The following is a 21,806-nucleotide window of genomic DNA, read 5'->3' as shown; positions in this document are numbered from 1 at the left end:
AAGACCTATACTGACATTTTTGAGGGGAGAACAGACTGGTTAAGATGGTGAATTAAAGATGATGTTGTTGTCTTCTGGTTATAAACAGGCTCAGTGATGAAACACACAGAATCCATCAACATGTTGGTGTGTTTTTTAGCTCAGCTAGACCAAAGAATATCCAGGTAAAACAGATCAGTGATGCCATTTCACCCTTATTGTTTATATTGAGTGAGATGTGCACTGGACCCAAGAAAAAAAAGCCTTTTAAATGCTATACATGAAATGCTTTAAATGCTCATTTTAACACCTAACAGCCAGCTAACAGAGCTAAAGCCACAGCAGAGTTTCTGCTGAAAAATGTACAGTAAATAACAGTATTTATCGTAAATAATAGTACCTTAGTACCTCAGCTGAGTCGAGTTTGGAGGAAAAAGTACCTCAAGTTTGGACATAAAGACACTTTACATCCATCATTACAGAAAACTTTTTAGTTTTGGTTTGGCCCCATTTGTTTAAAGTATGGCTGAGCGATATATCGATACATTTTTAAATGTGATATGGAATTAGACCATATCGCATATATCAATATAGTTCAAATTTGCACTGTGATCCTTGCTCCAGGCAAGTTGTGGCTTTTATTTAAGATATTTTTTAATTAAATGTGCACCTTATGAGCTTCTTCTTTTTTTCTTTTTTTTTTAAAGCTACTCCTGTTGTTATTCAGTATTTATGTTCACTTAAATAAACAGTTTCTATAAAATTACTTGTGACATGTCATATTTGGCTTTGACTGAACATTTGCTCTCACTTTGCGATAAAAATATCGGGATATATATCGTATATCAATATTCAGCCTAAATATATCAGGATATGATAGGATACTTTTGGTCCATATCGCCCAGCCCTAGTTTAAAGCAACAAAAACAGTATAATAATTTATTTCTTCCACATTTAATGGTGTTTTTATGAGGCCACTAACAACTCTAGACTATAATAACAAAAGGGGGACATTTTACATCCATTTTACATCCATTTCGGGACGATTAAATGTGTTTTTGGGAGATGTGGAGAGAAAAAAGTGACATTAAAATACAGTAAATGAACCAAACATAAGGTAGTAAAATGACATCTTCTTTAGTAACTCCAAATAATACATGTTTATTAATACTGAAAGGTGAATGAGTGTCTGTGCCGTGTGTAAATGTTGTTATTGACTGCATCATGCTCCGTCACTATGACTCCGTATGCTCTCATCAGACGTGTGAAGCAGATAGTGACAGCCTCCGCGGTGGATGACGGAAAATTGTGAGATATCACACCGATGTATTAGCTGTTAGTCGGCCTGCGAAACCACTTTGAATATTTCTTTCCAAAGATTATCAACTGTATAATTAGTCAATCTGATCCAGGCGATAATTATTCCCCTCGCAGGGAAACAGTGGTGTAATTTCTCTTAATGACAGCTTCACCAGGCGTAAATTAAACATACTGTTGTGCTGTCGTGTGTGTGTGCAGCTCCGGGACGTGCTCCCGTCTGCCGGAGGTGGATTCTACCACTGAAGGGGGAATAAAAAGGCCTCGCGGAGCTGCACCTTCCTCACAGCCAACTGGAAGGTGTCGGTCCAGCGAGGAGCGTTTGCAGCTCTCAGCGCGCCAGTCGTACACAACTCCAGGCCCGAGAGCGATGACTAACCGCTTGGTAAATACTTTTGGGCTTGAACGGAGGCACTCTGTGGCCGCTCTGCTCTGCTTTGCTGAGACAGTGACACTGGCAAGCGGCATCGACAAAACAAGTCAACAAACAATCTTTGTAACAACAGTGGCGCCTGCCAAGAGTCTTCCCAGGAAGAGAAAACACAAAGAAGTTGTGGGAAGACACCAGATAAAGAAGTGACTGCAGGAACAGAACGGAGGAGCTGCACCATGTCTGTTAGGATTCAATAAGCAATTAGTGCAAGCTGCAGCTCAGATACAGGAGTCAACACAGCTAAATACTTTACATGCAAGTTAGTGAGGAAATCACAAACCGATTTAATCCACCAACAAAGACACATGTTGGAGATAAAGTGCTTGAATTATAACAAACCAAGATAGTCTTCCCTGATCTAATTTCCTAGGGATAGATATTCATCCATCCATCTATATATATATATATATATATATATATATATATCCTAATTTTTTCTCTGCATAAAAAGAGTTTTTGGATGGAAAAATTTGAGGTCTGTGAGAAATGTTACTTCAGGAAACAAAATACAATAAAGTCCCACATTTTTAACTGGTCATACAATTTTATGAATGAGCAGAAATAAGGCTGGGCGGTACGGCCAAAATCTTCTATCCCTATATTAGTCATTTCATATCTCAGTAATGTAATATATAGGTCTGCCACGAAACTATTTTTGTTCAATGACATATTGTCCCAGACTTTCAATAAACAATATTATTGCGATTTTAAAACCAACATGCTGCTGATTTGATAATTTAATAGGATTATAATGCAAGTAAACCATTTTAAAATTACGAGCTTTTATTCGTAAGAATATTCACACGTAAAAAAAAATATATTAAAAAATAAATATCCAATAATATATAAAAATATACAATAAATATCCTCAATAAATACAAGAACAGAGCAGAAACTATTTGTTATTTCTGTTTAGGGCTGGGCAATAATCAATACAATAATTTATCATCTTTCATTGGCATCATATAGTCATAAAAAACAATATTAAGGTATCGTGATACAAAGTTACATTGTCTACTTTGAATTTCTAACAAGCACTAGGGCTGGGCGATATGACAATATTTGTTGTATATAGTATATATTTTTATTTTATACTTTATGTTTATCCCAGTGTCAAAAATCAGCAGCAGAATTGCGTGAAAACAACGTTTACGTCATTTAGATTATGCTGGAGCGAACCATAGAGGTGCTGTTTTACCAACACCAGCAGTATGGAGCATACAAAAATAGGCTTTAGTTATTTCATATAGACAATTTATTAACAGAATAACCAGAAAACCATGCTTTATCGTGAGATATATCAATACTGAGATATGAAATTACTAATATAGGGATAGAAGATTTTGGCCGTATCGCCCAGCCCTATTTCTGCTCATTCATAAAATTGTATGACCAGTTAAAAATGTGGGACTTTATTGTATTTTGTTTCCTGAATTAACATTTCTCACAGACCTCAAATTCTTTCCATCCAAAAACTCTTTTTATGCAGAGAAAAAATGAGGATGCAGGAAACAGCGACAAAATAAACACAGCTGACCTTTTAATCTCTATCAGAGGAAATTGCTGCTATTAGCTTAATCACAATAAATGTAATGATAATGAGTTTTTTTTTTTAATACATCAGAGCATCAGTGTTCCCTCTACAAACACTCGATTTTACTGCATTAATTTGTGCCTCTTCTGCATCGATTTATAGTGGAAATATATTGATTTAAGTAAAGGAAAACACATGGGTTTAGTTCACAATTTAAGGGATAATATAATAATAGAATACTGTTCTGTATTGCTTTCAAATATGCATTAGGAGGTGCACCTGAATGCACCATACCCCTGAGATGTATATGGAGATAGTGGGACTGCAGCAATAAAACGCTGCACACAAATACAATGCGTCAGTGACAACAGAAAGAAGAAATAAGACTTTATAAACATTGGTTATTGTTAGAAAGCTGATCAGAAGAACTTGTTTTCATTCCTACTTGTTTGAACTGTCATTTTCAGTCTAATCATATAGTGATTATAGATTCTTAGACAATGTTTCTAGTCAGGAGGAAATTTTGGTCAAACAGAGATTCACAATGTCTGATCAATTTGGTTTACTGTCCAGTTATTAAACTTGAAAACAGTTTATTTCATTCACAGAAAGTTAAAGGAGCCAGCGAGCAAAGTGCCAGAATAAAACATTAATATAATTGATATAAATCCACATATTCTGAAGCTGTGATGCTTTCCCATTCAGTTGGACCACTGTCAACACATATTATAAATTCAAATATGTATACAAATTGTCACAAAACAATATGAAAATGTAATATTAGATTGTGGCGAGTGCAAAAAAAATGTATAAAAGAAGGCTGGTGTGTCTGCTGCTCTGTTAAAAGGTTTGTGAGTGGACACACAATCAACCACATCACCCTGAGTTCAATAAATTATTTTTACAGTATAGGATTTTTTGTTAATGTATACGTATGTAGATCTTTTAACAGTCATGTTTATGTTGAAATAAGTATAAGTAGCTCTGTGGATCGTTGAATCGATTGGCCCTCTTGTGGACTTAATGCACCAAAATCGATATTTAAATAGTTCAAACTAATGTGGTTTTATTACAAGTAGAGCCCAGCAGATATATAAGCTGACAGATATTATCAGTCAATATTGGCATTACGTTATCACTGTATATGCTGTCCTATATGCACCGTTATACAATATATAATGCAGAAAATGTTGCTTGGCATGACGTAGATTTTTTTTTTTAAATAGTCAGCTATTGACTGAAACTGAACAGTAATTATGTTTATTTAGCTATTTATTGTATTCCTATTCATTCTTTATTTTCTCAGTTATCATTTATAGAATTGGCTGAGAATGTAATACACTGCTTGTATAATGTATAATAATGTAAAACAATGTTAAAAATGATTTTACGTTTGAGAAAGTAGCTCTCTGGATACAAAATCTGTGCACAATCCGCATAAAAAAGGTCTATATATATATATATTGGCATTATGTTATCACTGTATATGTTGTCCTATATGCACTGTTACACAACATATAATGCAGAAAATGGTGCTTGGCATGTAGATTTTTTTTTTTTTTTAAATAGTCAGCAATTGACTGAAACTGAACAGTAATTATGTTTATTTAGCTATTTATTGTATTCCTATTCATTCTTTATTTTCTCAGTTATCATTTATAGAATTGGCTGAGAATGTAATACACTGCTTGTATAATGTATAATAATGTAAAACAATGTTAAAAATGATTTTATGTTTGAGAAAGTAGCTCTCTGGGTACAAAATCTGTGCAAAATCCACATAAAAAAGGTCTATTTTCATACAAATTACTAGATCAGCCGCTATATCATTTATCAAATTATTTTTCACCCCTAAAATCAGTATCATCTGTCTCAAAAAATCCACATCAGTCTGACTCTAAGCAATAATCATGCACCAATTTGGCTCATTTTGTCCAAAAACACAAACAGAACATGTAAAATTCCCGGCAGTGAGAATCACTGTTCTGCTTTGTGTTTGCATGGAGACTTGCAGGCTCTGAATGTGCTCCTGTATTAACCGTCTACGTTCCAGTTGACATGGGAACAGCCAGCAATGAGCCCAACCAGGTCAGCCACATGACGCCATCAAACTGCCTTTTTGTCTAATTTTGTTACGACCCATTTATTGCAGACGGTTTTTATTAAGAGTTTCAGACGGAGCACTGCTTGCTGAAGCAGGTGAGCTCAGGATTCTGCCACTTTTTACAGAAACACACAGGTGTCGGATGAGACATTTTCCACCCCTGTTAACAGACACTTCTCTCTTACATCAATGGTACAGTGGGGGAGTTCCAGGAACAGGAGTCACTGTGCTGTACAACTGTATTTGTTCCTGAAGGTTTTTTCCTGTGTGTGCTCAGAATACCGTCAGTCATTTGTACCCACGTCCCCGGTGATGACGCCAGCACCTGAGACTCTCCGGTAAACCCCCTGCATCAGTCAAGGCCATTTGTCTACGTGTGCACGCAGCCCGTTTCCAGCTCCTTCTCTGGGGTGCACTGAGAGCCTGACCACCACCGATCACATTAATCACCGCTGACTCATAAAACAACCATGATGGATGGCGAAGCTGCAGACGATCCACCTCCGCCACCGCAACGGGAGCGCGCGCACACCGGGCCTGGCAAGCACCAGCGAGCCCAAGCAACCCATCATTTCACTTCAGATAACCCATTACTGTGATTTTTAACACGCTAAACTGAGGTAAATCACCCAGAATGCACCAGGGTGTTGGATACTTTGCCTCTGATGCACTCTTATATCATCCATCTGTGATGTGCAATGCCTTTGTCATCAACTCGCTGTATACTTTCTCGCCTGCTTCCACTTCAGTCAGTGATTCCCAGCGTTTCCCAGAATGCCTTTTCAACAGCCCCCAGAGAGTGGGCGTGAACTTGTTGATTCGGCTCAGAGGTAGGCGTACGCAGAAACACAAACAGCTTGAAAGTGTGATGGCTGGGCTGCAGGCTTCTACCTGTACGTGTGACCGCAGCGAGGCCCCTCACTCAAACACACGGCGTCCGTCCCGCAGCTGCAGCGCTGCGGCGGCGTGGTCCGTGGAGGCCGAGCTGTGGGAGTGCAGCGCTCGCTCTTCCTCTCTGCTGAGGATGTTTACCCTCCTGTTCATGCTAAACGATGCTGCTCTCAGGAGACGCTGCTGCTCTTTGGTTTTAAGGAGCTGACACAGAAGGAGGGCTGCAACTAATGATTGTTTTCATTATTGATTCATCTGCAGGTATATTTCTCTTAACGAGATGTCCAGAAAGGTCTTGTATTTACATTAATATGCTATAAAACAGAGAATGGCAGGAAATCTCAATTCTTCGCAGCATTATCTGCCATGTTTGCATCAGAAATGTCTTTACTAATGAAGAAATTTTAAAAAAATGTGTTATTTTTCTGTTGATCAACTTAACAATTAGTCGATGAATGGATGCAGCTCGAAACAAAAAAGAACATTTTTTCTTTTTTATTTAGAGTAGATTTATTTGAATAGTGAAAAAATCTATCTAGAACAATCCTGACTACCAATCAGGTCATTTATCAAGACAAACTGCAAAATATTCATTGCCTTCTGCCTCTCACTTGTGCAGATTTGCTACTTTTCTTTGTTTTATATCACCATTTATTGAAAATCGTTGGGTTTACAACTGTTGGTCGGACAAAATAAGTAGTTAAAGACCAATATTCAGAATTTTCTGACATCTTAAAGACTAAACAATTAATAAATTAATGCAAAAACAGGTTTTATCCCCCCAGAAAAGTTGTTAGGCTGACGGCCAAGTGTCATTTTACCGAGGCAGAATTACCGTACGGCCCTGTAGTTTCTTGTGTAGTATCACATACTGACAGTTTGGCTCACTAGTGAAGGCTGTAACATTAGGTTGTGATAGTTGGAGGTGTGAGAGTAAAGAAAACTGCTGTTTCCTATCGTGTGTTCACATTTTAACCAACAAATCTCCCTTGTGAGCTTTCAAACCATTAGATCTGTTTCCAACCAAGCTGCCCAACTGTAGCTGTAGTTAAAGAACATTTTGAATGACATTTTTAAACGATCACTGACGCTTCAGCCTAGTAGAGGTTATCAACTTGGTCCCAGTGGACCACAGCACTTACAATACACTGGGGGAAAGCCTGAGGAAACATAATTACTTGATGAATCAATAATGAAAATAATCATTACTTGCATCTCTCTTAATATCTTTGAGTTTGGGACTGATAGTCAGACACAACAAGCTATTTCAAGCCATTTTTTCACTTTTTTTACAGATTTAAAGTGCTCCAGGCTGTATTTTATTTCAATTAGTCACTTTGGTGCGAGTGAAGTTATCACACCAATATTTTTTTCATGTGCCCAAACAGGCTGACTCTGAGTGTGTCAATTATAGGAGGATGGGAAGCACTTCTCTAATGTACCCTGGCTGTGGTAATCCGGTGAGGCAGGTGTAGGTGTGCAGCTCTGGTTAAAACACATCCTCAACCACACATGGCCCCTGCAACCATATGCAAGGTGATATCATCCACAAACACGCACCTACACAGACACCTACACGCATGCATGCCTAAAACACACACACAAGTGCACACACTAAGTTAGGTAAGGCTAGAGCACCTGTGTGTCCATGAGGCAGCGGTGCAGTTAGTTTCTCTGCATTAGCATGATGCATTAGCATTCATGAGGCAATTATGCTCACATTGGAGCCAGTCATGGCACTCGTGTGTTTGTGTGCATGTGTCTTTTTCTGCATGACTCTAATGCAGCAACACACAAACACACACACGCATGCATGCATATAAAAAACACACATTTTCCATTGTTTTAAGCTGCTATGTGACTCCATGTATGGATGATGCTGCTGCTGCATTCAGGGCATCACAGTGAGACACAAAATGGGAGGGTTTTGTTGCATTATGCCGAGGCGTTACTGTATTGTACGTATGTATGGCAGCAGATGAGACAACTGCCTCATGATAAAAACCTGTTCGCCTGTCTACCAAACACACTGCAGCACCACAACAAACGACAAAATGAAGGAAGCAGGAAAAAAAATACCTGTTTTTCTTTTACGCAGGGGCTCCACAGAGAGGATGCTGATCCTATAGATGCGGCACCCGTCACCATTTTCCCCCCTTTTAGAAGAAAAAAAAAACACAGCCTCGTATGAATTGAACTAAAAAAGATGCGGTGGTAATAACAGTTTTCCCCCTCAATAAATCAATGGAGGCTCAACAATAAAAGCGCAAACATTGCAGTGGCACACATGCGCCCTAGCAGGAAAATGTGGCATCACTGACGCCTTTAAGTTAACATGAAACATCAGGTTTAAGAGTGAAAAAGCAGTGATGGTGTTGTGGTGTGAATACGACACTCACAGAGCCTCTTTTCCTCCTCAACAAATGGGACTATGTTTGAAGTTACGCACGGTTAAAACGTGATATCACTCCAATTCACAATTTCCATCAACAAGCAGAGCTCAGAGAGGCTGGGTTTTATTTACCTGCTGTCTTTCTGTCGCCGTCCTCGCTATTGTGATTCCTGGTTTGTGAGAGAAAACGTGTCACCTACATTTTTCATTGTAATTCCCAGGTCTGGAAGAGGAGAATTGATTAGCCGCAGTGAAGCCTCGCTCGCCGTTCCCCTCCAGGACCAAAAAATAACACAAAGAAAGCGTAGAAAAGGCGGTGAGATGACGGGTTTGTCTTCTGGTTGTTAAATATCGAGTCTAGTCACGTTGTTTCAGTTTGATCTGTGATGCTGTGAGGCTCCGCGTACGACGCCGATGTTGCTCCCTCTGCCTCCCCGACACTGACTGCTCTCACTCGGCTCCGCTGTGCTCCGTGGCCAAGTCATTGATTGGACAATATGGCACTAGCCCACGTTTGCATTCCTCAAGTACTGGAAGCGATTGACCAATCAGAGGGCGCGGAGCGTTCCGATCATCGCCTCTGATTGGCTCTGCCGCGTTCGAAACCGTTGGTAAATTCCCGATACACGCGCACCTGTAATCGCTGACAGTTTACAGTAAATATTAATGCGCCGACCGTTAGTGCAGCTAAATATTAATGTGCGGACCGTTAATGCAGCTAAATATTAATGCTGGGACCAGAAATGATTAGTCATCCGTGTTAGCTAACAAGCCATAAGTTTCTCTTTACATTTATTTTCAGCAATGGACAAGTAGCACACAATTTAAATCGTGCTAGGCACAGTTATTAAAGGTTAAATATGTGTCAAAATAACATCCTGAATTAGAGATGTCCCGATCTATGAATCATATACAGACGAGCAAAAAAATCACACCGTGATTACTTTAATGTAATTGTACATTTAGCCTTTCTGTGTGGTTTGAACGTTCTCCCCATGTTGGCGTGCGTTCTCCCGCAGTCCAAAGAGCCCAATGTCAGTTACTGACCCCCGCAACACGAGTCCGCAGTTAAGGATAATAAACATGTAAACAAGATTGATCCCTCCAATATTGTTAATCATATCCCAATTGCAATAACACTTAAATAACCTCAATTAGATTATTCTTCCAGTCTAGACATAATTTGACCAAACACACCTTTTGGGGCCCATGTGGGGCCACTGCGGGTGGAAACCGTTGCAAAATGCGGGGCACATAGGTCCCGTGGCAGCCCAAAGTGTGTGGTGTGCACTGAATGGGGCTAATCACACTAGGCAGAGTGGGCCGACCCAATGGGGGCCCAAACCTTGGCCCCAAAGTGTGGGTCCCACATGTGGCCCGCATTTTGCACGGGTAGCGGGGCCCATATTTAAATAATAAGCCAAGAGAGGCCCATAGTTCTCAGTGATTTTACAACTGCTTTGGGGCATGCACATTGCAATAAAAAAAAATCAATAATTTACTGATAACAATAAATCATTCTTCTGCCAAGAAATGTAGTTCTTCAGTGGCCAATAAGAAGAATTGTTGAAATGTACAGAAAAAGAGACATTTAAAACATTTAGCAGCAACATGTATTTTTTAAGAAATAGCACAATGAGTTCATTTGGAACTACTGGATCAAAGGTATGGATGTATTTTTCTAGTATGGTGAAGGCATGGCCCTTTTTGGTCTACTTAACCAATCTGGCCTAAACCGAACCATCAAAACCAACAAAGGTGATCAGTAGTCAATCAGTGTCAGAATAGGGCGGGTCATGACTTTGCCACCATTGGAAAAAAAATGGCAAACTGGATGGACCAAAAGATAATGCCTTTTGTTCACTTGGTGCACACCCCAGAAAAAGTTTTATCTTCCGGGTTTACTTCTGCTATAATGACCCTTCTGCAGGTTCCTGCTCTGCCATAGACTTTTAGTTGCGATTAGGTGACACCTTTTTTCAAATTGGACGAATATAAAAATCAAAATTTCAGAACAGAAAAAGTCAGAGTTGGTCTTGTTTGCACTTTGAGGTCTCTTGTTAACAGTTTTGCAGATGTCTACGTTGGCCCTGAAGTGCAACACACAACATTAACCTCTAACAGAGGTGGTCCGCTTCAGACACGTTTCAAAGAAGCAGGGTTGTACAGATGACAGAACTCGTCTCTTCTAGCTGAGGTGAGACCGAGCAGCAGGGGCCCAGTGTCGTGTCCTAACTGGTTTTCACACTAACTGGTTGCCGTCCTCGTGTGTTCAGCTGTGTTCTGCCTCAGTTAGCAGATTCTTCACATATTTATAAACATTTTACTGGCAATTTCCAGGTCGCATCTCCTGTCTACTGTGGGGAATATTGTTGTATAAGTCTCTGCATCACAGCCACCTATAAAAAAAATAAATGTATGAAAATATCATGTTTGCAAGATCGGTTAGAGCTGGATTCTTCACCTGTACATTGTGAGCTTCTCATGCTCATATGTTTATTCTGCAGCCAACAATATATAAAGAGTAAGAGATCTACGTCAGCATGCAGGTAACACTTTGTTTTGGAAAACAACTGGTTACCTTGAGCTGAACATCGAAGATTCCCGAACATATTCATCAGGATTCGGGGCTACTGTCATATTTACCACCTCATTAGCCTAATATCAAACACATTATGGCAAATAAATACTTTTAAACAGTGACGATTTTACTCAGACGATACTGTCACTCAGACAATACTTTATTTGACGATTATTTTTATACTCTATTTTGTTTTTTGTATATCTGTGTGTTTGGTTACATGTTCAAGACTCAAGATTCAAGAGATTTATTGTCATATGTAAGTGAAAATCATGATTTATACAGCAATGAAATTCTCACTTTACATTTGTGTATTGTAAAATAAAAGTTAGAATATAAAAATGTAAAATGAAAATCAAATATAGCTTAAAGTGCTGTTAAAACTTGGATTTTGTGTGTATTTATATATATACTTTTTTTTACCCTATTTTTGTTGACTTTCTCTCTCTTTTGGTGATTTTACTTCTTACTTTTTATTATTTTATTTTATGTTCATTGGATCAATATTAATGTGTATTGATGTCTGTTGTTAAAAAAAACAAAATGAAGGAAGATAAGTATTGTTTCAACTGTGCATTGTTTGTCCGTTAATATAAAAACATTCATTGTATGGAGTTGGAGGTTGAAATCTTTGCAGAGGTAAGTGAGGAAACACGTTTTTTATAATTTGTGCGTCTGGCCCTTTAAAAAAACAGGAATAAAGAGAATAAAGTATACAGCTATTAAAGTATGTTTTATGCAATAACTTATTATTTCCCATGCCCACCACTCCCCATTGTAATGTGTAATCATCTATTATGGTAATTGACTTTCCAAGATTAATACCAGACTAATAAAAGGTGTGTGAACTCTCTTCTGTGAATAAATAGGAGTTTAATATGAGTTGAGGTGGGGGTTGCCCTCCCCCTCTCCTCCCTGCTCGGAGCTGTTCAATGGCTGCTTGATGAACGGGAGGAGAGAGGGAGGGAGGAAGATGCAGAAGCGCCAAGTGATAATGCGGTGTCATCAGTTACCTTGACAACCGCAGCCTGCACATCTAACGTGTTAATTATAATTTTTTTCTTCTTTTTTTTTTTTGCCAGGAAATTAGCAGAGGCTTGTTCCCTGTTCTTGGCCCGGCCTCTGTGGCTCTCAGGCCTTTTGCCTCCATCACTCACTGCTGACTTCAACAACAAGAGAGAAAATATATAATATGCAAATCTCTACGGCGCTCTGCCTCGAGCCCTGGCTTATATTCCTCGGCAATGAATAGGTACTGATGCAAAAAGAAAAAAAGCTACAGGCAGCACTATCTCAAGCCTGCAACAGCAACATAAGCTGCAGCACGAGAGATAAAAAAAAAAAAAAAATGAATGCATGTTGTTGTGTTCACATTCGGTTTTATAATTTGCACACAGGCATGTGGAAAATAACAGCACAGAAGTGACCTCACAGGTCAGCAGGCGGTGAATAAAGCAGTGTTTCATGTTGACACGTGTCACAGTTTCAGACTCTTTTAATGCCACGTGGATTTATCCTTTACTTATTATTCATTCTGATTTGTATTAAACATTTATTGTGAAATCGAGGACAGATTTATTTTTGAAAGAGTTCTAAATGAAAAAATATTAAATTAACTGTATTTTCTATGCACATTATAATCACATGTCTTTGATTTTGTTTCCTTCAGTCAATAATGACCCTCTACAAAGGTTTCCTCTCTGGCCAACGTGGAATCAGATTCACTTTGAGCATTTTATTTATTCATGTTTATGCAGATTAATTCTTCATGTAAAGGCATAATGTGTCCCTGAGTTTCCCTTACGGTTGAATGAGCTCAACCATGGATGGAGTAAGAGTTTTAAAGTACTGCCATCATGAGAGCGTGCAGTTTTTTGGGGATAAGAATGTGCAACCAGTCAGGATGTTTGTAGGCGAGGAAGAAAAATGATGCACAGTAATTTATAGGAAAGCCATGTTAATATGAGCCAGGAGGTGGCGACCTAGTGGCTGTAGTACTTATGTTTGGAGCGAAGGGTTACAGGTTACGTTACAGATTCAAGTTAAATCCAAATCCTTTTTACACATCAAAACCATGGACAAAAGTGAAGCCAAATTATCCCAGATACAGGCGCTGCCATGTTGCACTGGTGATGTAATTTGGAGCCAGAGTCAATCATGATGTCACAGCCCGTTGATAGCATCAAATATCTAATTAAAACCAAACTTATCACAAAATTAACACCTGAACAACCATTAGCATGATAAGAATGACCTTAAATGGCAGAAAAGTTGGGCTAAAATTAAATACTTTGAGATTTTAGTTTGGCCCATTCCCTAACATGGAGGGGGCGGGGTTTATGACTTTGGTTCTTTATTTGCATAGAAAATTATTGTCATAGAAAAAGTAGTAAATGCAAAAAAATAGAATACATGTCCAGGTTAGGTGGAATCCCACTATAAACTTTTCTTATAAAACTTCACCTAAAAGAGAGGGGGAAAATGATGTGCATGTACATAAAAAGAAAGCAAAAAATGAGCTATTCTGCAGCCAGCCACCACGGGGCGATCAATATGTTTTGGCTTCAATTCTAAAAGTGAAACTCCCGTACGTGAAAACATCACTTTCTATGTCCTCTACGAGACCGACACAAAACTGTCTGCTAGTTACCTACAGAAGGAGGTGTTTTAACCCAAACCCTGATCTTTTTTTCCCCTAATTTTAACCACTTTGTTTTGGTGCATAAACCTAACCAAGTAGTTCTGTGTCACAATGTTAACAAAGTGCTTAAAAAGGGGATCGTGCAACTCTTTTCACTGTGTGAAATAGAACAATCAGACTTCGTAAGATATCATACGAAGTAGTATAAGTACTTTTAGTATTTGTTGAACCCATAGAATTCAGGATAATATTTAGATATTACTGCTGTGTTATCGCTTTGACATATTGAGTTGCCGGGCGAGGAGAGTCTCCAGGGTTACACACAAACTCCTACACATATACAGATATGCAAACATTTTCTCAAAAATGACTAAATGTGTTTTTTTAATGGAAATGTTACAAAAACATATTGCAGGCATGTAAAGAAATAGACTCATTTAAATAAAGTTGCTAATAAAGTATTTTGTACTATTTTGTAATAATTATACAAACACACAAAAAATAACTTTCCACACATTATTTATCATTAAAATTGGAAGAAATTGAAAGACAAGTTGCAAAAAATCTCTACATCCACTAAAATACTGAGGACATGATGAGTGTCTGTTAACCTGCACAGAAACATGTCACCATGCTGGATACTTTCTGTGTTTTACAGGTTTCTCACCTTAAATATTGTGATGTTTGGCATTAAAATCACATATCTTAAATGTAGTATAGTATAAACCTTCTGGAATATGTACAAATGAGAGTATGTGAGCATGGAGAAATATCCTTTTTCAGTTTGAGAAGTGGATGAACTCAGTGGAAGCAGGTTAAATCTCCACTGCAGAGTTTACTATAAAGTCGTGCTCTTTACTTCTGCTGTTTTTCGATCTGCAGTTGAACTCTTCCCGTTATCATGCATTTTCATGCAGATGAATATTTTATTCCGAGTCTGTAGGTTTTCAGTGGAGAGAGCGGCGCTGACCCGAGTTCAGCAGAAAAACTGTGGAGGAACCGCAGATGGAGAAGCTACATGTTGGTCTCTGCAGAAATAGCCAGAGGAGTTGGCACACATCTAGCCAAGCGTTTGCCAGCTGTTCCCTCACCAAAGACAACTCCGGTAATCCTTTAATAAATATCTCTCAGTATAACAGCTCACAGATAAAATGCACGACAGATTATAGCAGAACATTAACATCAATTTCACTGTGAAGTCAGAAGGTCCCTGCAGGTGTATTATAAGTGTATTTACTGTGATTTACCTTCAGCTCGCCTGCAGCGCCTTCTCATAACAAGAGCTTCAAGTATCAATAGATCAATACCTCCACTAAACTCCAATCAATGCACAGCTGGAGATCAATGCTGTGCAGCACACTGAATTAAACATGTGGCAGCTTTCTGTGTGTGTGTGTGTGTGTGTGTGTGTGTGTTCAGACCTCACTATGAGGTGCACACAAGCAGATTCTATTTCATTTTGAAACAACATCTCGACAGGTTTGGTTTCAGTTGTCAGCAATAATCATTTATTGCATTCATTAATAATTAATAACGAGGCTTTAACTGGTCACAGTCTTTAACTGGACTCACTTGATTTTATTGGAGCAAAGCTGTCAATGAGCCACAGGGAGACTGGAAACCTTAAACTTAAAAACGATTAGAAATCTTAAAAGGTCAGCTGGTCTCACACAGTGTTTGTGTCTAATAAAACAACGCAGAAATTAACTCTTGCAGTTGATTTATGAACCAATTAACTCATCTCAAACAGACAATATGTACATTTTTATTCCACTAGGGGTGTTCACGACCATTGCAGGTTTTTTTTTATTCAGATCTCAATAATCTGCAGAGCTCTCCACTCTCCAAAACAAATTGATTGTAATAATTATTTCTGATAACATCCAGACCATAATCTATAGGTATAAAAAGCATAAATGTGTAAAAATGTGGAAACATTCAATTTAAGACAGCTTCTGGCAGACAATCACAACAATGGCGTATGTTTATAGGGGATATGACGCCATTCACACACCAGCAAATAAAAAGGACAATTACTTTGATTGAAATTGGTGGTTGGAAATATTTGGGATAATTTAAGTTCACAACTCAACAAAATATATAGCATGGATCTAGATCATAGAGACTCTTTTTGTCAGAAAAGTTACGTATTTGTACATTTAAATTGTAAAGAAAAAAAAGTTACTAAGATTAAAGAAAACACAAACGTTTTGATATTTTAAAGAGCCTTTTTTGGCAAATATTCCAGTCATAAGGACCTGTTCTTATCATAATTGCTAAGAAATTGCTTTCTCAGAATATTTATAGTCAGGAAATTCCTATAAACTTGGCAAAGCAAGTAGAGATATGAGCTGAGACTGTAAGGTCGTTCAGCAGGATGGAAAGTAATAGCGGGGTATCATCGGCGTAACATCGGTTAAAAAAAACATGATTGCGGATGATTGCGCAAAGTGAAGTGGTGTGTATTGAAAAAAGAAGGGGGCCTAGCACTGACCCCTGAGGTACCCCTGTGGATTAGATGTGCTGCTTGGATGATGTTTATCTGACTCATTATGAAAAAGTTATATAAAAAAGACTAACAATCAATAAAAAAATAAGGATGATCCTCATAATAAAACTGAAAAACTGTAAATAATAATAGCAGTTCTGATCAGAAAACAAAAAGCAGCATTGGGTTTCATGACCTGAAAATTAATATTTTATGTGATATATATGGTATATAAACAACCTATCACAAAGATCTGGTGTGTGGCTGTTGGAGAAAGTATGGTTTAATTAGGATCAGTGTCTTAATTTTCAATCAATCAGTATGAACTATTATTCAGTATCATCTAAACAATTTGACTGCATATTATAGGGAACAGCAGGGTTTAGCTTTAGTTTGCAGCTCCTCATCAGTGGTTAAAATGATGTTTCTGTGGATGAAAATGCAACAACAGAAAACTGGAAAAAAGAGAAGAAAAAAAAGCTCAACAGAGAGAGAGATGTTTTTTTTTTTCATGAGCAAAATTAGAGCATGTGGAGGAGGAAGATATGGCCGAGCAGATATGATTCAGAGGGGGCAGCGTGATGTGAGGTACTTCTTGAAGAAATGAACCTTTAATGATCCCCTTGGGGATTCAGTCCGCCCGTCAGCGGAGGATGAGGAGGGACTCCACTGTTCTGATTAGACGAGGAAGGTCAAACTCTCAGGTCTCGGCAGCCGGAAAACACGGCGTTAGTCGACACCTGATTTGTTTTCTCTGGCCTTTCTCAACAACCGTCCCCCCCACACCACTCTCTCTCCTCTGGACAGGAAATCAGTAACACTCCCCAGAGGCTCTCTGCACTCAATACACGGCTGCTGAGGGTGAGAGTGGAAGAGAGAGAGAGACAGAGAGAGAGAGGGATGGAGGGAGGGAGAGAGAAAGCCATTGTCTGCTGCAGAAGTAAAGACATAAGGATGTAATGTGTAGGGTTGCTAAGGGACGGAAAATTCCAAGTAAATTTCCATAAACTTTCCATGGGAAGTGCAGCTGGGGAATTTTGTAAATATTCCATATTGGAAACTTTCCATAGGAATTATTATGGAAATGTATGGGAATTAACTAGAAATTGGGGGTAATTTAAACTGTATCACAGCCAAACATACAGTCATGGAAAAAATATTAGACCACCCTTATTCTTCCATTTCTTGTTCATTTTAATGCCTGGTACAACTAAAGGTACATTTGTTTGGACAAATATAACGATAACAACAAAAGTAGCTGATAAGAGTTTAATTTAAGAGCTGATATCTGGACATTTTCCATGGTTTTCTTGATATAAACCAAAATCATTATCAAGAAAATCATGGAAAATGGCTAGATATCAGCTCTTAAATTAAACTCTTATGAGTATATTAAAAAAACATTTCAACTGATTCATCTGTAAATTTATCAAGTGTTAATTATTTTATTGAACAATCAATTCTTTCATTGAACAACAAAACATGAATGTGTTTCGGGCCAGGAAACAGACTGCAGCAACCTCCTGGTTTGAGCAGTGAAGCAAATGTGGAAGTGGCTTAAGCCTGCATTCTTTCAAAAGTCCAGCAGGGGTCGCCAACGTCAGTTGCAAAAGAAGTCCGGTAAATGAGCTGCTGTCTGAGTGCTTATTGTTGGTCGTTGACCTCTAGTGGCTGCAGTCATTATTGCAGGCGCGAAGGAGGAAGTAAGTTCTTACAAGGAGCACCAGAGTCTGCACAAGACGATGGCTCTTAAACAACTATTCTTCTTATTTCTTTCTTTTCTGCACATTTGCATATAATTTGCACTCTGCACATTCTTCACTTAATTTGCACGTTGCAAGTTGTATATAGTATATTGTTAAATGCCTTTTTCTATTAGATTGTTTATTTTTTATATTTATCTTAAAGGGAAATAATTTTGTGTGCAATTTTTGTGGTTGGCTGTAACAAAGAAATGTCCCCGCTGTGGGATTAATAAAGTCAAATCTAATCTAATCTAATCTAATCTAATCTAATCTAATCTAATCTAATCTAATCTAATCTAATCTATTCAGGAGACTGGGGTTCCAGTCCCATGATGGACTAAAAGTGTAAAGCGCAAAATAACTTTAGAAGTGTTTTTTATATCTTGTAAGTATACCAACGTTAAGTATTTCATCTAAACCATGATCTTTTCTACTTTTTTTAACAAAACTATGTATTTTCGGTGCCAAGATATAATAAATAAATAAAATGTAATCTAATGGTGTCATAACAACCTTCTGCACATATAGTAGGTGGATCAGATCCATATTATGTATGAGGCTGATAACAACTGATAATGTTCCTTTAATGGGCTGCTAACAGTGGAAACAGATGGCGGTCCCCACGTGTAGCACATGATGATGTAAGTCTAATCTTTTATTGGACGTTTTGTCTCCTGTACATGCTGTTGGTCATGAAATCAATGAAGACAATAAGCGAGTTGTATCACTGGGCGTCAGGAGACTGTTGACTGTGGGACAGCTTGTTGCTCTGATGTGAAGCTCTGTGATTGAGTCATAGTTTAGTTTCCCCTGCAGGCTGTTTTTATGTCACCAATCAGAGGCCAGAGACTGGAATAACACAGACCTGATCTTATACTTCCATCTCCGTCTCCGTCTCTGTCTCCATCTCCGCTGCATGGAAAGCTCTGCAGAGCAGCTGTGCGGAGCCTCCGGCGGCTCCGAGTGTGATCGCAGGGGCTGGGAAACTTTCTCAGGGCATTTTCCAATGTCTGCTTCAGCACCACCACCTCCAACGCTCATCTCTATAGTAACATGTATGAACGGATGAGCGTCAAGGCGCTGGAATGTAGGTCAGAGCAAAGATGGCGTCCTTTAGCACGCAATAAGGTATGCACGGGAGGAATGTTCTTCAAAATTAGGGGATTATTTTTCGACGTGAGCTTCGTATTTGACACAAAACTAAACGGTGAAAACGTTCGTCGCTGTGTGCTGATTTTCCCGTACAGTTTGTTCACAGAAGGAGGAGGAAAACGAGGTCTTTGTCTGCTCGTTTTCTCCTCTTTTCCTCATTGCGTTCAGCCTTTACATCACTTCCTCCGGGGCAGGATGGAGGGCTGGGCCGTGTTTGACGCTGCAGCCGGCGCAGCCCTGCTCTCAGTGGTGGACCTGCCAGACCTCAGTACAGTCAACAGACAGGGATGAGTCAAAGTGTCCTCTGGCCAGCAGAGAGTGCGTCACTCATACACATGAGCAAACACATGGACGCACACACACACACACACACACACACACACACACACACACATGTACAGCCCATATGTAAAGGTGCCAGTGCTGCCATGTGAAAACCCTGTATCTCTAAAAATGTCACATTGTTAGAAACCAAAAATGCTGCTTTGTTTTCAGCACAAGCAGCATGAAGAGTTTGATATTGGTTTTATACTTTTCCCTCAAGAAAAGCAAATAAACCTGAATTGAAGACACCAATCAGGGGTAAAAAGTCTTGTATTTAGCACATTAACACAGACTTGGCAGACAAAATAGACCAAGGGACCTATTAAATGTCGTGAGTGAATAAACAGTAAATATTGGACCCATTTTTCACAGGTCTTCTGAACATAATGACAGAAAAACGCCATTTTTCTGAAGAGTAAATCAGCAGAAAATTAACATTGTTTGAGACCCGTCTCTCTCAGCAGCTCACTCTGACTGTATCATTTATGAACATCCTAGCAAAGAGACTGATAATTGTGTAAGAATCTCATGTTAGCAGGAGAAAATATACAAAAATGATTCTTGATGTTCACAAAGCTTCCAAGGAGAGGTGGCCACGCCCACTGAGAAGACCAGAAGTGTTGAACATTTCATTGCACTGGTGAAGTTTGTAAATATAAATCTTCCATATATATCCAGTATCTTTAGTGTAAAGCATGAAAATCTGCTTTTAGGGCACCCAGGACTTTTACCCAGGAGACCTGCGTTCATGTCTCGTGTGAAACCAAATGTGTCACTTCAGTGCATCAGTGAGGCCTAAACATAACTGAACTAAAGGGGAAATTAAGCGTAACAGTACCCGGCCATTATATGGTCTGATAACCATCTACTGCACCTACAAGAAGGTGGAGATAGTAGAGGTGTAATGATTCTGATTCTAAGGAGGGATTAACACCTGAGCTGGTTGTTTCTCTTGAAATCTACTCTGCTGCATTTTGTCTGATAGTCCGTTTGGTTTCTGCTGGTGTGAACCATCAAAACGAACTCTGGTGCGAACCAATGAACCGAACTCTGATCTGCTAAAAAATGGATGTCTGGGTTCTGGTTCAGTTCTCTGCAGGTGAGAACGCAGCCCGAACCAAAGGAAGGAAGCCAACCGAAACACAGAGCATTCTGGGTTGGATTTGGGTGGAAATGTGAGAATCAACAGCAGGTACGGTAGTCACAGGCTTCAAATCATTTAGAGACTCACAGAGTCTCACAGTGGATCAATGCTGCATGAAAGTGAAAAAACCCTCCACCAACAATACATTAAAATCTGCGACTTGCTCCAAAAAAGTGTCCGCTCTTTCACTCACATATTCTGTCCAACAGACGAAGGAAATTTGTTTAAAATAAATGAAAAATGTAACAATGTTGCAACTTCACCCCTGAATCACAGAGTCCACAATGTCTGAAATCGACCGAAAACTAGCTTTCAATTTGGCCGTCAAAATCATGATCTGTGTTTCCAAAATCAGCACAAAGTGAAAGTTTCTTGTAGTAGCTTTCGAGTAAATTGCAGTACAGACAGGAGGTGTTACTGTTGCATCATGGGAAATGTAGAATCAGGTGTTTTGGACCTTTGGAGCCGTACTCAGGACACAAGGTCTGGATGTTTTAGCTGTCAAAGCTCCACACACAGACCATCACTTGAACCCCTTCACACATTTATTAACACAAACACACACACACACTTGTGTCCGCCCCCCGTATGATGACCCCCCCCCCACACACACACACACACTGCCACGGTAGAGAAATAAAAACATCTGCAGGCGGTGACCCGGGGTAAGTCGTGTTATGATGTATGCCAGTCATCCAAGAGAAAGAAGGCGAGCGAGAGTCTCTGCAGCAAAACACGAGCATATGGCTCCAACATCTCCATATGTCGCGGTTAACACGAGGTGAAGCTGTGAGAGGAGTAAACAAGCGCCGCGCGGGCACATGAAAGCAGCCGCAGAGTAAATAAGTGGGGCGGTGGACGCCAGAGGTGAGGGGGGCGGGGCCGCACCGAGGTTACTCCCTATGGTTACTCCTCATCGCCACACGGTGGAGGCGAGAGGAGGAGCTGCAAGTGTTACTGTGTTTTTTTTTTATTTAAAAATAAAAAAATCTAATTTGATAAATGATTGATAATTTTGATATTTTTACAATGCAACATCTCCAAAATTTTCTGCTGTTTTAAATGCAGAGAGCATTGCTTT

General features: G+C 39.1%; 1 protein-coding gene across 1 annotated transcript in view; it reads right to left on the bottom strand.

Moving 5' to 3' along the window:
• The window catches only part of shisa7b (shisa family member 7), a 58,806-nt gene extending 49,714 nt beyond the window's left edge, over positions 1–9,092 (bottom strand). The window contains exons 1-2 of the mRNA XM_059349613.1: positions 8,783–9,092; positions 8,338–8,414 (exon numbers count right to left, since the gene is read on the bottom strand). The gene's annotated coding sequence lies outside the window, so the exon portion shown is untranslated. The remainder of the gene's footprint in view (positions 1–8,337; positions 8,415–8,782) is intronic.
• Between the last annotated feature and the right edge of the window lie 12,714 nt (positions 9,093–21,806).

Source organism: Centropristis striata, chromosome 14, assembly GCF_030273125.1.
Source record: "Centropristis striata isolate RG_2023a ecotype Rhode Island chromosome 14, C.striata_1.0, whole genome shotgun sequence".
NCBI lineage: Eukaryota > Metazoa > Chordata > Actinopteri > Perciformes > Serranidae > Centropristis > Centropristis striata.
This window is presented reverse-complemented; position numbering and strand designations above follow the sequence as displayed.